The following is a 6,000-nucleotide window of genomic DNA, read 5'->3' as shown; positions in this document are numbered from 1 at the left end:
TCCTTTCCCCCGCAACCTCCTCCAGCTCATTCTGGGGAACCCCAAGCCACTCCCAGGCCAACTTGGAGATACAATCCCTCCAGCGGGTCCTAGGACAACCTCGGGGTTGCACACCAGTAGGCTGTGCCTGGGAAACCACCTCAACTGACTCCTCTCAATGTGGAGGAGTAGCAGCTCTACTCTGAACTCCTCCCGGATGACCGAGCTCCTCACCCTATCAAGTAGAGTGTAACCTGCCACCCTGTGAAGAAAGCTCATTTCTGCCACTTGTATTTCGCGATCTTATTCTTTCGGTCATTACCTACAGCTCATGACCATACGTGAGGGTTGGGATGTAGAAGGACCGGTAAACAGAGAGCTTTGCCTTATAGCTCAGCTCCCTCTTTACTACTACAGTCTGGTACAGTGACCGCATTACTGCTGTCGCCTGTCCCTGCGGCTGATCTCACAATCCCTCTTCCCATCACTGGTGAACAAGACCCTGAGATACTTAAACTTCTCCACCTGGGGCAGGTCCTTTGCCCTTACCTGGAGTGGGCATGCCATCCTTATCCAGGCTAGGACATGGACTTGGATCTGCAACCAAGTAACCTAATAAACATGCCAATTATGCTAATTTATCTAATTGCTTTTGGGCTCGTGGAATGGGGAATGTGTATAACTATGCATTAAAAATGTAAAAATTGGATTCCTAGGTGGTTCAGTCACTAAAGATGTAAATAACCTTCAATCAAAGCTGACGCTCCGCACTTTAACCTCATAGTCATTGTTTCATTTTAAATACAATGTGCTAGAGTTCAGAAGCAAATTATCACTACATAATCAGCACATTATTATAATTAATAAGAATTGGCTGTATAATGATAGAGCTGGCTTACCTGGTGTACCCCTAGTATTGGGCTGGGGAGCAGTGGAACTGCGTTCTCTAAAGTAATGGAGCTCTGGAATGAGTTGGAGTGATCCAGAACTGACCATACAACATCAGAACCTGACCTCACTAATGCTCTTGTGGCTGAATGCAATCAAATCCTCACAGCAATGTTCCAACATCTAGTGTATAGCCTTCCCAGAAGAGTAAAGGCTGTTAGTGCAGCAAAGTGAGGACAAACTCTCTATCAATGTGGAAGAAACAATGAATGAGCAGGTGTCTACAGACATTTGGACATATTGTGTATGTTTGAGTTATGACTGCTTTTTCTTTCTCCCATAAAACCAACATTTTGTTATGACAGCAGTGTCCCAAAATCTGATCCATAGTAGTTTAGAAAGAAATAAATTGGATTGGATGGATTGAAAATTGGAAAACTTCAGTATGAGTCCTAGAGTACGGCTAAAACTCTTCATGGGAATATCAAAGACTGTCAGTCAAAAGTGACAACTCGTATGGAGTCAAGTCAGGCCTGCTGGTTCGGGTTTCCATTTGCACCTCATGAGCACCTAACCGTTTGTGATACCACAGGCATCTGAACCTTTTTTTCCTTCTTTCTCTCTGTCTGCAATTCCACAACCACTCACTCACACTCTCTGCTATCTCTCTTGCCACCTTGCTGGCTCCATACCAACAGAGGCAGATAAAGAGACGAGGGGAGTGAGAGTGTGTGGATTTAATTTTATATTTTATTAATAAAGACATATCGCTTCCTCTGCGCTCACACACCTCCTCTCGATGTCTATTCCTCCCTCTTCTACTATCTAACACTCTCTTTATTAGAGCAACACAAAGCTGTGTGCTCAGGGGATCCTCACACAGGCTTCATGCGTGACAGCCAGTCACTTCCCATCCTTGCGCTTCTTCGCTGCCGCTCATTAGCATATGTAGTTTAATTGAATTAGGGCACTAGGAGGCATGCCGGCTTTTTCTCAGAAGAGTTTCCTGATGTTTATGTTGTAATTAGCGTCCATATGATCAGAACTCAGTGTGAGCCCAAACAAACAGAAGTGGATCTGGAAACAACTGAAAGGATTTGTTGTGGTAGTGGCGAGGTTACTTTGAATTAGGCCATAGATTAGCATTATTATTTAGAAGCAAGCTCTGACTGTTAGAACTAGGCCTTTGGTTCAGGCCATAAATGTCTAAAACAAAGAAAAAATGAGGATAATGCTGACTGCATAGACAAATAGTGCAACAATTCAAGAATAACATCTCTCAACGTAAAACAGCAAAGAACTTTTGCTTTTCATCATCTACAGTACATAATAAAGAGAAATCTCTGTATTCAAGAGACAAGGCCAAAAACGAGTATTTGCTGGCCATAATCTTTGGGCCCTCAGGCAGCGCTGCATTAAAAACAGACATGAATGATTCTGTAGTGGAAATCACTGCATGGACACTTCTGAAAATGACTGTCTATAAACACAGTTTGTCACTGCATCCACAAATGCAAGTTAAAACTCTAAAATGCAAAGAGGAAACCATATATAAAAAGGATCCAGAAATGGTGCCACCTTCTCTGGGCCTGAGCTCATTTAAAATGAACTGAGGGGAAGTGGAAAAGTGTCCTGTGTTCCAACAAATCAACATTTGAAATTCTTTTTGGAAATCATGGACACTGTGTCCTCTTGGATAAAGACCACTCGGCTTGTTAACAGCATACAGTTCAAAAGCCAGTAGTCATGATGTTATGAGGTGCATTAGTGCACATGGTGAGGGTGATGTGCACATCTGTGAAGGCACCATTAATGCTGAATGATATATACATGTTTTGACAACATATGCTGCCATCTAGGCGTCTTTTTCAAGAAAGGCCTTATTTCAGCAAGACAATGTTAAACCACATTCTGCATGTATTACAACATTGCTCTGTATTAAAGGAGCCCTGCCTGCAGTCCAGACCTGTCACCACTGAAAACATTTGCCGCATTATGAAATGAAAAATACGACAAAGGAGCCCCCGAATTGTTGAGCAGCTGAAATCCTATATCACACAAGAACGAGAAAGCATTTCACTTTCGAAACTACAGCAGTGTTTCCTTAGTTCCCAAACGCTTACAGAGTGTTGTTAAAAGAAGAGGCGATGAAACACAGTGGTAAACATGTCCCCGTCCCAACTTTTTTGGAATGTGTTGTTGGCATCAAATTCAAATGAGCAAATATTTTTCAAAAAACAATAACATTTTTTAGTTTCAACATTTGATATGTTGTCTTTGTTTTATTTTCCTTTAAAAATATGGTTCACATGATTTGCATATCACTGCATCCTATTTTTACTTACATTCTACACAGCATCCCAACCTTTTTGGAAATGGGGTTGTAGTAAAATAGAGATCCACATTTTTGGCCATTCTGGATTAAATATTTGCAGCTTGTAAAAGACTTTCCATGTTTTATTCAAACATTTAGTCACCCTTTAGTAAGCAGTCCTGGCACAGAGCTGCTGCTGTTATTTTCCATTCCTAACATCTGATTGAAACGCATCAGTCAGGCTGCTGCTCATGTTCACAGTCAGTGACGTATCTCAGACTTCCAGAAGGCCTAGAGTGACCTTTTTTTTTTCTCAGCAAATTGATCCAAGCTATTGTAAATCAAAACGTCATTCACAGTCAGTTCCTAATTCTGTTAGTGGTTAATCAGACATGTTGGGCCTTGAAGAATTCAAACATTTTGTTTCCAATCAAAACTTAACCATGAAATAAGAGTATCAGTACAATACTCACAGAGTTTAAATACAGCAAGCATGATAATTATATTAAATATAAACTAAAAATTACAGACACATGTTCTTTTACTTCACAGAAATAATAAGGTCTTTTCTAAAGTCCCAGATGGTTTCACACTGTATTACTATTATTAATTTCTGTCAAGTCAGTTCTGAATCTTGATAACCATAATCCTGTTTTTCCAGAACACCCTGTCACAGTGGTCCCCAGATTGATTTTTTTTTTTATTTAAAGATGAGGAAACCTCACTTCAGATGAACTTTTGTGAAACTATGTGTGCTTTGGGGCAGATATATGGTGCAGACTGTTTGAAATGGGTTTTTTCTGTTAGCTGGCTAATGCAAAAGGAAGCCAGACAGCTAACATTACTGCTAGAAATCTGAACATCACATCTGTATTTATTAATCTCTACATCAGTTTATGTCTTCATTCTTTATTCTTTGTTTCAATAGATGTACACATTTTGCTCAATGCATGCTGGTTATTTTAATGAGAGACCACTGGTGGCTTAAAACACAAAAAGAATAAGCAATCTTGAATTCTATCCGAAATATCAGGCTAAGAGATACAATGCTGCACTATATAATACTATATATAATACAATTTTAGAATAAGCAGAAATGCCCCTTTATTGACTTGTTCAGTTTTGCTATCCAAGGTAGTCTTCACCAACACCATCAATATTTTTCCTGCCTCACATTTTTATCTAAATATCTTCTATCAAAGGTCAGCAGTGCCATTATTTCATAGGATAGCATGACCTTGAGTGTGTTATATACCAAAGATTCATCATTGACCTTCATTATTAACTTTTAAGATGACACAAAATTGACTAACAGGAACATTTATTTACTTTATATGAGAAAATGTAGTTCCATTAACCTGAAACTACCTGATCTTATAGACTGTTGGTTGTTGCCAAGTTACAGAGGACTTTGATGCAGTGACATTGAAAGAGATTTTAATCTCTTACCAGTGCTTATACATCTATATAGTATAGTATAATATACTATATGTAGAAACTGTAATTGTGTAGAAATGAATCTATCTGGATTAGCATTACAGAGAAATGTAACATTTTCTTTAGGGTTAGAAATGTAGCAAAATAAATAAAGTGCAGACACCTACATGTTCGGATCTTATAATAAATGCATCGAATACTTGAAGTATGGGTCAAATCAATCATCTGTTTGATGTTGGTAGTGTCGTAAAGCAATAATATGCTGATACCGATGTGATTCCAACGTCACTGTGCATCCCTAATTGGCACCCATAGAATTCCTCTCAGCCAATCACAATGTGAGGTCAAAAGTATATGAAGCACATAACAATGCAAACAATTCTAATCCATGAGCCTTTCAATTCTTGGACGAGATATTCCACAAGATTGTTCCACAACATTAGCCACCCAATGCCTATTGATATAGCAGGCCTGCATTAGCCAGTGATATGGATGGCAAAAAGAACCCCATTAGCTACATGATCTGTTATATTCAAAAGTTTTGTAGTTCAGTCCTCAGCGTAACCCAGGTTAGATTTCTTTAGACTTCATAATAAGATCTGAAAGCTTTGCATTAGAGAGGAAATGAATAATGTTAAAGCACAGAAGATAAGCCAAATCCAATTATATGTAAATAGCTTGTAGCTGATGTCCTTTGCTAGGCTTCATACAGAACTCAAAGCTTTAATCGCACAAAAAAAAATCACATTTTGTGTCACAACACAGAGCTTCCCAGCTACCTGTATTACACATGATAACACTGCAGCTCTGTTCGGGTTCAAGACTCGTGCCTCGAAGTCTGGCAATGACAAATAGCTCTGGGTGGATCTCCCATTATTTCAAACTGCAGAGCTATACAAGATCAGGGCTGATGGTCCTCTAAATTAACAATCGCATGAAAACTGTCCACTACTGCAGGAAAGCGTTTACCTGTAGTACTGGTCATTGCTTTCAGACCTAAATGCCTTACAATAGGCTGGACTCTACTTCTGTTCCATCACATAAACACTTTTCCCTAAAATACAAGACACTTCTTTAGGAAAAGCTTTTGTTGCTGGTGGTAACAGTGAAAAAGCATAAGTACCCAGTGACCCCAGTTGGGTAGGCAGGTGAAATCCTGTAGTCTGAGCAGTCAATGCATTAGGCTGAGCTTATGCAACAGTGCCCCCAAGTGAATGTCTTAAGGCAATACATGTTAAAGGCCTGCAACATCAGGGCAAGAAAATTCCAAGTTCCCTATGAAACTGCAGCGGAATGGCCCTATATCCAACATTTTTCAGCATAGGAGCTGAATACATGGATACTTTTGGTCTAACATCAAATACTAAAGTCAAAAGTGAGCA

This window comes from Colossoma macropomum, unplaced genomic scaffold, assembly GCF_904425465.1.
Source record: "Colossoma macropomum unplaced genomic scaffold, Colossoma_macropomum, whole genome shotgun sequence".
In the NCBI taxonomy this organism is placed as follows: Eukaryota; Metazoa; Chordata; class Actinopteri; order Characiformes; family Serrasalmidae; genus Colossoma; species Colossoma macropomum.
This window is presented reverse-complemented; position numbering follows the sequence as displayed.